Raw genomic sequence first — 12,552 nt, forward strand, 5'->3', positions numbered from 1 at the left:
TCAGGAAGTTGATAGCATGTCTCTAGTGGCACATTTCCTTTCAGGCCTTATATTGTCACCCACAGAGTTTCTGTGGAGGACTCTGGTCCTTCTAGGTTTTCTACCTTGTTAGATTCTACCTCTTCTTTAACATACAGTGCTACTCCACCTCCAAGGCACCCCTCCCTGTCCTTCCATAGAGTTTATATTCAGGGATAACAGTGTCCCACTGGTTCTTACTGTTCCACCATATTTCCATTATGCCCATGATATCTATGTTTTCATTAGCAACCAAGCACTCCAGTTCACCCATCTTGACTCAGAGGCTCCTGGCACTGGCATATATTATTATTTATTCAGATGATCTTAACAGGTGGTGTGGCTCATGGTGAAGAAGACATTCTTTTAAATACCCAGAGCCTGAGCTGTTTGGGGCTTTATAGGTACCTATATGCACCTAGATATGCACCTATGCACCATATAAGTACCTATCTGCTGAATCTTTTACCTGGGGTGTGCTATCTTTCTTTTGGCCATTTGATCTCTTTGGACTGCTAGTACATCCTTCTGTCTGCTTCTTATCTGGTTCTACTATGTCCCCTTCTAGTTTAACTGAAGCATTTACAGCCCTCAGACCTTGGGTGGCATTTGCCAAACTGGATACTTCCCCATTCCTGTCAGCTATCCCCAGGCATCATTTTAAAAGCTGCTCTGTGACCTTTTTGATTATAAGTGCCAGTGATCTGATTCCATCTTGGTTCAAATGGAGCCCATCCCTTTTGCCCAGGCTTGTCTTGTCCAAAATGTATCCCAGTGTCTAACATATCTAAGCCCCTCCTACCAGCACCACCATCTCATCCACGCATTGAGACCCCTCATGTCTGCCTGTCTCGCTTTCCCTGCAAATTAAAGAGGTAGCATTCCTGAGAATGCTACTTTGGGGGTTGTGGACTTCCATATGCTACCTAAAAGCCTAAATTTGGCTTCCAGGGTCTCCTGATTACATTTCCCAGCATCCTTGGTGCCAACGTGCACCATGACAGCTAACTCCTCCCACCCTAGCACTGTCTAACATGCTCCGTGATATCCACAACGTTTGCACCAGGCAGGCAAGTCACTGGTTTTGTTCTCTGTTTAGAATATTTAGAGATTGTTTGAAAGTTAGGTCTTAGCTGTAGTTGTCAGCTATTCAACAGTTTCAACTTTCTTTCCCAAGAATATGAAAGAGGGAGTAGTACTTACCTTCTTTGAATATGATCAAGGGACCTCCTTTGAGCTCCCCCACACACTTTCTTGCTTAAACTCAATGCAAAACTCCCGTGACACTGTTTGTTAATTCCTGTTTGCTAAGATCCCTGTCTATTGACTCATAGATAGAAAATAGGCTTTAAACTGAAAAGGAGAGTGGCCCCTCTCCCCCCAGGTGTGACTCACCTCAACCCCTGGTTGGCCTCTCCCACTGTCTCTCTCCAGGCAAGAAATAAACAGAAACTGAAAGCCACACAGCCTCCAAAGCAAGCCCTGGCAAAAAAATAAATCCAGAAACACACACTGGGACTTTGTCCCTAAAGAGAAACCAGCTCCTCAAAATTTCCCCCTCCTCCTGTTTGTTTGTTTGTTTGTTGAAGAAGAAAAAAGGGGGAGTGTAGAAAAGCTTGCGTACCTTATCAGGTCTGCTTCTCCTCTTCCCAGAGTAGGCTTCACACTAGGCTTTCTCATCTTAATAATGAGAAATAGGAGACCATACCTCTTCTGAGATATTTTGAGCCATGGAGAGTGCTTCTGTTCTATCTTTATCTGAGAATCTCTTCCATTCTTCCTTCACAGTCAGTGAGATGCCTTAGATTCCCAATATTTCCTTGGAAGACTGCCCTTATATTCTCTAGATGCCCCTGGTTTGTAGTTCTACTTCTTTGATCCTCTGTCATAATCCCTTTTGTTCACATTCCATATGGTTTTCTGCAACCTACCCATGACAGATCAACATTCCCACCTTTTGATAAGAAGCCCTGAGAGACAACTGTGACTAGTAGAAAGGATGGTCCGCAAGAATCCTCTCTGCCCTCACTTCGGATCTGCAGGAAGTCTCAGTCTTTTTGTCTGTTTTGCCCCCCAACTTTTAAATTTGTTTCTGGCAGGTAGCATGGAGCATTCAGCTATGAAAACCATATTTCTAGTACAGGAATCAGTCCCAAAAAGCCAGGTAGGAGTCCCCAGCAAACATTTTCTAGGTGCACAACTGGTTGATTTTGCACATTGAAGCTCCAGTTTTTCTTGTCTAACCCAAAAGAATTTGGCCTTACTGAAGAATTAAGAAAAAATTGGCATTTTAAAAATAGCCCATTCTTTTCATTCTCCAAACACATATGGGATGTGTCCAGAAATGCTTGCAAAGCATGAAATTAAATCACCCCCATCCTTTTTTAAATTCAAAATAATCAAACAGAATCTAGCCAGAGCATATTTTTTTGGCTTGAGAACAAACTTTCAGACAAGAAATTCCAAACAAAGCATTACTTTCATCCTTTTGTGAAATTGTAAACACCTGAAACAAGAATGTATAATGAAAGTAGCTCCTGAAGTGTTTATATAATAGCCAGAGTCAGCTACTACAATAGCAAAATACTATAACTGTATAACTGAAGACATTATTTTACAAACTTGTAAAATGCCCATCAAATGGTAGGTCCGAGTATGGAAATGGGTCTAAAGATGGGTTGTGGTGAGTGAGGGCTGCCATTCCAGCTTCCATTTCCTGTTCCTATTTGGCTTTGTCACCATATTTGTTTCCCTTGATCTCTGCTTCCTTGTTTCCTTGATCTCTCCCTTGATCTATGTGCCATTCTTAATGTTGTGGGAAATGTAGGACAATCCTGTCTGCCAACAACAAGCCCTTAAGCTTTAGAAGGTGGCCCATGTTATAAAACACTCCAGCTTGTTTCCCAGCAGATGGTTTTACCACACTCCTTTCTTTTGAAAAGCTGGTTGTTGCTACCCGTGCAGTTCCATCCACTAAAAGAGGACTTACATTACCATCAGATCTTCTCTTTCTGAAAACAAAATGATTGCAACCTCCTCTTCATACATCTTCCCTAGAGCCGGTGCTAGGGGTTCTAGCACCCCCCTGCAATCTATAAATTGGCACACACACCCCATCAGTATTAATGGCAGGCTATACCTGTTAGGAATTCTCTCTGGTAAGAGATACCCTACCCTTCTATTACAGCAGAGTGCACAGAGGCAAAACACAGCGGAGTTTGCCTAGGCATGTGTGTATGCTGAGAGTAAAAGAAACTTGGAGCCAGTTCAATATAGTTTCAAATCAATAAAAGGAGTCTTTATTGGTGAACTCCATTCTAGAGAGTAAAGTAGAGAGATAGGATCTCTAATCTAGCTAGCTAACTGGATGCAGAGGGATGGTTTCTGCATCTCTGCACACATGGTGCAGGGAGAGGTGCGTGTGTGTTGCAAGGGAGAAGAAAAGGGAAGAGGAAGCAGCAGGAAGGAAGGAAGTCCCTGAGAGTAGCAATCTACATATCAAAGGGATAGGGTCAGAGCAGTAGAGAATGTATGACTCACTAATCTGTCCCCCTCGGTCATTGAGACATGAAACAGCACAGAGTCCTTCACTTCCAACAATACCTACCCCCCAGGGCTTTTGCATGTGCATATGCATGCAAGGTTTTTTATGTCCGCTCAGCTAATCTTAGTTCCCACTCAGGTTGAATCTGGAAGGCTCCACTCAGAATGCATGTGTGCAACTGCCTTGTTACTGCCACCCAGAACAAAACTCATCTTCACACCCAGATGAAAAAAACTTGAGGGAACACTACAGGAAAGAAAGGCAGCTTAAAAAAAAATACACCATCAACTGATTTGCACAGTCTTATTTTGATGCAAGTCTTTTTTTAAAAAAAAAAAATCATTTATTCAGCAGTTTTAGCACCTTATTGAATGGATTACTCAGCCTGCTGTTGAATTCCCAGTGTTTAACATCCCCGCTCCACTGAACTGCTGCCTGCCATTGTCATGCCCTCCCTTCCCCCCACCCCCTTCTTTTTGTGCCTGGCTGGATGCCCCTTTACTTGCTAGTTCCTTCTTCATCCTACTTTCCCTCCTTCCCTCTCCTCCATTCACTTTTTCATACCTTGCTTCTCCTAGCCCCCACCCCACCCTTTCTCATTATTTCCCCCTCTTTTTTCCACTAGTGTTCTCAGTTCACATCCATTGCACTTGTTCTCTCTATAGGCTGCATGCTTGCTTTTGAAAATCCCAGTTTGTTATCTTCATCCCCTTTTTGGTGAGAGTCAGTCACCATGCGGCCGTCCTACCCTCCCAGTGCCAAGAAAGATCGAGGGCTGGTTGCTGCCGCAGTGGGCACTGGCAGGGCACACTTGGAGCCCCCCCCCTCAGGTCTTGAAGGTCCCCTGCAGCTCTTGCCTTGCTGCTGGGGGTGAGCACATGGCTGCCCATGCTGCAAGCACTCCCCAATGTCGGTGCACCCCTGCGATGTGATCCACGCTTACCGTGTTGTGCCGGCCCTTATCCTTCTCAACCTCCCCCTGTAATATTCAACAGTATCAAGAAGAAGAAGAAAGGCTGGATAGAGTTGTAGGGGGATGTACATAATGACAGTATAAATTGCACAAAAGATTCCCACACAAATCACTGCAGTGTCTTTTTGATGGTGGTCAATTGTTTTCTGAAGTTGTGGTGGTTCCTTTTGTTTTCGTTTTATGTTTTGTTTTGTTTTTTGCAGTCTCATAAATCTTCATGACTCATTCTGTGCCTGACGGTCTGACTTTTGTTCTGGCTACCCATTGCTTACTTTATTCTGGTGAGGCTCATCATTCTGTTCAGACTATAGTTACCCTGATTTAATCTTCTTGGTACTCTTTGCAATAACACATTGCAAAGAGTCCCAAGAAGATTAATACCTTTTGTTTCTTCTGTATGAGCAGCCAGCAGAAGTCACTACCAAGCAGGATTATAAAGTCTCTTCTCCAAGGAGGGATTAAGCTTTTTTCTGTCTATAGGCAAAAAAGCTTTGCCACTCTGGCTCAAGGGCTTGGTGGGGGGGGCAAGTCAAATCTATTTTTTAACTTTTTTCAACTGCCATTATGCAGCGGGAATGGTGGTACAGATGGGGGGCAGCCAGCTGGTGTGTGTGTGCACAGAGGCCTGAAATGGGCCGAAAATGGCCCGAGCTGTCATTTGGGAGGCAGGTGGGCTCAAGGAAGGAACATTTGCTGCCGCCTCCGCCTCCCCCACCTCAGTCTCAACTCACCTCCACGACTGCTGGTCCCCCTCTGGCCATGCCCTGTCTGTGCTACCATCCCACCATGTTTTAAAATAGATTTAACTTGTTCCCAACCCTCCGAATTTGCCACTTCTTAAAAATTCATCATTGTAGGCAAGTGACTATCTTGCCTATGTGTTAATCTGTTCCTGCTCTTCCCTAATAACTCTTGCCATCTGTGTCCATGCTGAGCCATTCTAGATCTGCACCTGATTATTTGGCCTTTGAAGTTTTACTTCCTTGATCCTTTGTCATATTCCCTTTTGTTCATATTTCATATATTTTCCTACAAATGCATCCTTGACTGACCAACTTCCTCACCTTTTGATAATCGGTAAATTAGGTAAATCTTCTAAGAATAAATCACAAAGTCCAGCAAGAGCTTTTTCTCCATCTTCCAGTGGAGATGCCCTGTAATTCAACAACACTAAGGGTCAGTGCTTGCCTCCTGTGCTTTTTATTAGCAATTTCTTAATAACTCACACACTGGTCTTGTGGTAGCAAGCATGACTTGCCCCCATAGCTAAGCAGGGTCTGCCCTGGTTGCATATGAATGGGAGACTTGATGTGTGAGCACTGTAAGATATTCCCCTCAGGGGATGAAGCCGCTCTGGGAAGAGCAGAAGGTTTCAAGTTCCCTCCCTGGCTTCTCCAAGATAGGGCTGAGAGAGATTCCTGCCTGCAACCTTGGAGAAGCCGCTGCCAGTCTGTGAAGACAATACTGAGCTAGATAGACCAATGGTCTGACTCAGTATATGGCAGCTTCCTATGTTCCTATGTAAGGGTCAGTGCTTGTCTCCTGTGCTTTTTATTAGCAATTTCTTAATAACTCACACACTAATTTTGACTTAGGTATTTGGAGATACAGTTGTGTGGAAAAACTCATAAGTTCATTCATACTTTTTAAGTAGAGAACAACCTAACTAAGCTCTAAACCTAGAGCTTAGAGCCCTATCCACCCCCAGCACTGTATTTCCAGTGACTGTTGCTGGTGTTTATCTTATGTTTCTTTTTGGATTGTGAGCCCTTTGGGGACAGGGTTCCATCTTATTTATTTGTTATTTCTCTGTGTAAACCACCTTGAGCCATTTTTGGAAAGGCAGTAAAGAAATTGAAAAAATAAATAAATAAATAACTGCAGAAGGTTCAAATGTCCCAATTCTGAATTGCATCACTAGTTAACATCAGGAGCACAGCTATAATTGAACTTGGGATGGGGGTGGGGACAAATATCCATGGGCCCTTGAGGGAGGAGGGCACATGGGGTGGGTGAAAGCTTGCTCTTTTTTCTTTCCCGCACGTGGAAGAAGCAAGAGTGCAATCCAACTGTGGTATGCTCCTGGTTATCACTGTGGACTACCTTTTTAATTATCCATAGATGGTTTTGCTAATGGGTCTCAGGACATGGTTGGGGGCATGTGATACAGATGTCACAGAAGCCAAGCAGATCTAGGTCTGCTCAGTGCCTCGATGGATACCACTGCCTTGAATTCCACCATGGAAGTTCAGTTGGCAATTAAGAGTTGAGCTCATAATTAGCGACTCCAATTAATGCAGCTGCCCCTTCTCTTTCCCACTGAAATTACCTCCACAGGTTTCAGCAGGAAGCAACAACTCTGTGGGCAATAAAATCCTTTGGGAAAGTAGTTTACTGTGAGTTTGGAAGCTTAGAAATTGACAATTTCCAGGGATCATGGCACCCATAGTGCTATGTGTTGCCTATTGGCCACAGAAGCAGACTTTTTTTAAATGTTGCTGTCAGGTAAATTTGGAAGGAAAGGAAAGGGGACAGCAGGAGGACTCATGGTAGGAATTCTTTCACAAGGCACTAGTTTATAGTAAAGTTAGCAAAGGGCCACAAAAACAACATGGAGTGGTAACTAATGTATTTACTCAGTAATGTGATCTGGCAGTACTTTTAAAGACAGAAGTAATGAGACAGTCGATGCAATCTCTACTAGCAACATCAAAAGCACCAATTATACATGTCTAATGATAACACTGGTGCCATCGCTAAGGTCAGTTACAAGATATAATAGAACAAAATGAACAGCTCTACTCAAACCGTTCTGTGAGCAGAACAGGCACATAGGAACTGACATCCTAGATAAAGTAATGGCCCATCCACTACTGTATTCTGTGCCTGAGATTGTATCAGTGCCAGACATCTTCTAGAGAGAGAAAAAGTAAAAGGCCAGTCATGGACAATTATATTCTTCAACAGAAAATAAATGCTTGCTACTTACAGTTTTTCTGATGTTTTTACAATGTCCAAGCAACATACTAAGGTTTCTTATTTATATACTGCACAGAGGCACATCAAATCTTGGAAACAAAGAGAAGGTCATTTCTCATCCAGATTATTAAGGAGTGCTATGAGCTCATATTGCCATTAGCTCATAAAGCATTCTTTTTACTTAAATAGCAATACATACGGTTTTGAAGTGAATACTTGTGATGGCTGCATTTCATAGCCCGAGGAGGTTACATTAATGGAAATAGCAGGAAATTGGCGTGGATGAAAATCCTTTTAACATGTACTGGAAAGCTAAACATGAAGACAACGAGAAACAATAAAAGAAGAATCCAGTGTGTTCTAGATCAGCATAGCTGAACTGAATCAAACTAATAAGAAGGTAGTAACCTGGAGCCTGCTGTAATATGCCCATTTGATTAAAAATGGGTGGATTTGTAATCTGCTGTCCATCTTCATGGTTTTCATTAATATGTTTTTAAATGGTAAATGAAGTCCAATTAGTGTGGGAATACTCAGGCAACATGAGAGAGTTTCCACCTGTAGCTTTATGCCACATATCCAGGGTTATGATTATTAAGGAATAACATTTGAGATGGAGTGGGGAATTGGATTGATTTGACCACCAATTGGTGTTTTTTTGTTTTTTTGGGTTTTTTTCAACCGCTCTCTTTCCTGACTCTAGGCCAACCATAACTTTGTTTTCATTCCTAAAGTGTACCTTAGTTTAAAGGAAAAGCTAAAATCAATGGAATGATTCTACAAGACTGGAGCAAATACTGAAAATTTGACATTATGTGAGCCATTCCGAGAGGAAAGAACAAAGCCTATGTAACATTCCTCTAAATTCTACTCTACAGTGAATAATTGTGTAAAGTGTCCAGTGTTTATTGTTGTCTTTCTCTTTCTAGTATTTGTCATCAATGATGGGCAGATATACATAATCCTAACCTGTTCTGGGAATAATGCAAAGTAATTGGATTAATTTCCTGGATAACACCTTCTAGCCTCTTGATTGGATCTAGATCAGACTCCTTGGTTTTGGTGCATAAACACTGACATCATCATCAGTGACAACATCTGGAGTTTAAGACCCTGCTCCTTGTTCATTAATGAGGCTCTCTATGCTGCCCATCCCTTGAGTCATTCTGATTACATCAGAGATCATTGTGGGAGTTTTTAACATGATAAAATGTCACATCAAAGCTACTGGGTTCATGTCAATACTACTGGAGAGAACACTTTACACTCCATTATTGTCATGGGGTATATACAGTAGTGATCAGCCACCCCTTTCCTTAAAGAGTTAACTGGAAGTGAATCCTATCCTGACTGACAGGCTGATGTCACTAGCGGAGCCAGACCATGGGCGGCCCGTGTCCAGCCACAGTGGCAGCCCCACTCGCCATGCTCCGTACTTCTGACGTCAGACGTGGGGGTTAGCCACATGGCAGCGTCTGACATCAGACACGGGGGGCATGGTCTGGCTCCCGATTGGGACTCTGTGGCCTCCCATTCGGGAGTTAGATCCAGGCCAGTGCTGCATTCGCAGCACTACCAGGAGCAGATCTACCCTGCCTTAAAGGCAGGGAGAGCCGCTTCTGGCTGCACTGGCCATCCAACTCCCGAATGGAGCCATGCCCAGGGAAATTCAAGCTCTGTAATAAAGAGGGGTGGTGACTGCAGCCATTTTTGAACCTACCAAAATTACAGACGAGTATTCGGATAAGCCTAGTCATGCAGCTGAGCAGCGATGATTCAGCATTTCTTTCCCTCATGTGAGCTTGCTCTAGGACAAAGGCTTTAATCCGCTACAGGGTATTAATACATTGAACGAGAAAAAAGACTTTGGGCAGTTGGCATAAAGCTGAATAAAAGTTGACAATGACTCCCAACCATGACGCTACACATTTCCCCTTAAAGTCTAGTAAAATGTGTGTGAGTGAGATGAGAGAGATACAATTTTACCATGAACTCTTATTCCTTAGAATCCACAAACTTAATCATTGGCTACAGAGATTCCCAGTTGACTACAACTCCCATAATACCCAAGCAAAAGCCATTGCAGCTGGGGATTCTGGGAGTTGTAGTCATCAACATCTGGGAATCCCTGTTAGAGGGAACACTGATTGGCTATATTGCAAAAGTGAAGACATCAATGGCTCTGGGCAAGTTTGAAGCTGGTGTTCTGTACTTATTGCCAAATGTCTGTTACTACAAGCTTGGAAAGCTAAGGACCCCTTGCATTCCAAACCTGGGTGGTAGAAACAGCCAATTTGGCTTCTAAGGAGTGAATTGCTTACAAAGAAGATGAGCATGTGAAAAAAAATCTGAAATTCATTTTTAGAATGATTTGAGTCAGCACTTGGCTACTGATATACTTGCTCATCCACTGGGACTCTCTTCTGCTCTTGCTAGTTTCTTCTTTCCTCTCTGGGTGAATCCACCCTTTTCCTTCTGTGCATATGTATCAGTTTTTTCACTTTTTAAAAAACATGCTTCAATAATTCCAGTTATGCTTCCGCTGTACAAAAAGAAATAGCTAAAGAGAAATGATGGCATAGATATTGGATAGTTAATTTTGTAATGAAACAGAAGAGAAGAGTTGTTATAAAAATATTATTACTATTGCTTATTTAGATATGTTTGATGTGTTTTTTTATGTTTGATATATCTGTCAAGCAAATATTAGGGATGTGCAAACCGGCTCGACGTTGAGCCAGTTCGATGTCGAGCTGTTTCGGTTCAATGGTCCAGGGTTAAACTGAACCACTCCCTGTTCAGTCCGACCCTTACAGCCCAAACCAGCCATTCTGAAGGCCGCCACACCTGCGCAATTGGCCTCTGCGTGTCCTGGGTCACACAGAGGCCTATTGCAGGTGCGACAGCCTCCAAAATGGCTGCTGCGCCAGAGGGGGAAGGCCCGAATGGGTCAAAGAGCAAGGAAGGCCAGCAGGGGGAGGGGGAACCTCTATAGACACCCCCCACCACCTCCAACAACTCCCCCAGAGGCAATAAGTGACATTAAAAACATTTTTTATTTTTTAAAGGGTCTGTGAACACCACCCTGGACTGGACCGGGGAGTTCGAGCGGGGTGCTGGACCAAACTGTCCCAGTCTGGTTTGAATCTGGTCCAGACTCGAACCAAACCGGGCCAGCCAGTTCTGTGCACATCCCTAGCAGATATATGTTTGATGTTCTTTTTATATTGAATGTCCATAAGATATAATCAGTAGAGGAAGAGATCAGTTATTCTCATCTTTACCTACATTCATGCCATTACCTACATGCCATTCAGGGGATTGGGCCATAGCTCAGTGAGACATCTGTTTTGCATGCAGAAGTCCCAGATTCAATCTCCGGTATCTCCAGGTAGGGCTGGGAAAATCTTCTGCCTGAAACCTTGAATAGCTGCTGCCAAGTTAGTGTAGCCATACTATGTTAGGATCAAGGTCTAAGGCAGCTTTCTATGTTCCTACTGCCAACAGTTTTAACTATGGGCTGTTTCAGATAATACCAAAGGGAACTTGCTGACAGCATGCCTATTGGGATGTCTGTGGATATCCTGATTCCCTCATAGCACATCACTTTATTGCATGGGGGTGCTGTTCTTCCAAATGGCCCCACCGCATGCATTCCAAATACTGTGGTGCACGTGTAGAGGGGCCATTTGGCTGAAAAGTCTCCACCACAGAATAAAGGGCTGTGCCAGGAGGGAATCAGGACATCCACAAAAGACATCACAATGGACACCTTCTTGACACATTCCCTTCCTAACCATGAGGGCAGGGATTGTATCATAGGAAGCTACCCTATACCAAGTCAGATCATTCATCTGTCTAGCTCAGTATCATCTACACAGAATGGCAGTGGCTTCTCCAAGACTGAAGGTGGGAGTGTCTCTCAGCCCTATCTTGGAGATAGAACATAGGAACATAGGAAGCTGCCTTATACCAAATCAGACCATTGGTCCATCTAGCTCAGTATTGTCTACTAGAGATATGCATGAATCAATTTTTTTGTTTCAATTCACCTGAATTGAAACATCCCCAATTTGTTTTGGGTCCGAATCTGCCCCGCCCTGAATCACCCCAGATTCTATTTGTACCCAAATTTTCCAAATCTGAATAGATTTGGATAAAAAAGGGTCCTGGGGCCAAAAGAGTGGGTGGTGGTAGTACCCAATGGCTGGAAGCTACCACCCAAATGTCAAAGAAATTGGGCAAAGGGCTGGGTTTTTTTAATGAATTTTTGAAGTTTACACATTTTTAAGCTTTCTGCTATAGGGAATAATGGGGATTCCAGTAAACCTATAGCTCCACATAGGGAGCACCATGGGGTCCCAGAGCAGGGTGTGGTGGGTGGTAATGCCCAATGGATTCAAGGAAGCTACCACCCATATTTCGAAGGAATTGGGCAAAGGGGTGGTTTTTAAATTATTTTTGAAGTTTACGCGTCTTCCCCCTAGGGAATAATGGAGATTTCAGCAGCCTTAGTTATAACTCCTGGCGGGGGGGGGGGGTGGCACCAGGATGGCCCAGAGTGGGTTGTGGTGGGTGGTAGTGCCCAATGGGTGCAAGGAAGCTACCACCCAGATTTCCAAGAAATTGGGCAAAGAGCCAATTTTTAAATGATTTTTGAACTTGGCATGTCTTTGGGGCAGATTTGGGCAGAAAGCAGGTTTCGGGGGTAGAAGAGTAGGTTGGGCAGTAGTGCCCCAATGGGTGCCTGGCCCTACCCACCCCCAGCACAGTACCTCCAGTGACTGTTGCTGATGTCTATCCTATGTTTCTTTTTAGATTGTGAGCCCTTTAGGGGACAGGGATCCATCTTATTTATTTGTTATTTCTCTGCGTAAACTGCCCTGAGCCATTTTTGAGAAGGGCGGTATAGAAATCAAATACATACATAAATAAATAAAAAATCTGTAGCACTCGCCCACAAAAGCAGGTTAAGGAAGGAACAATACAAAACAACATTCTGCCAGTGGAACAGCAAGGTTTGCCCCCGGTAACCTAC

The sequence above is a fragment of the Hemicordylus capensis genome, chromosome 3 (genome assembly GCF_027244095.1).
Source record: "Hemicordylus capensis ecotype Gifberg chromosome 3, rHemCap1.1.pri, whole genome shotgun sequence".
Classification (NCBI taxonomy): Eukaryota; Metazoa; Chordata; class Lepidosauria; order Squamata; family Cordylidae; genus Hemicordylus; species Hemicordylus capensis.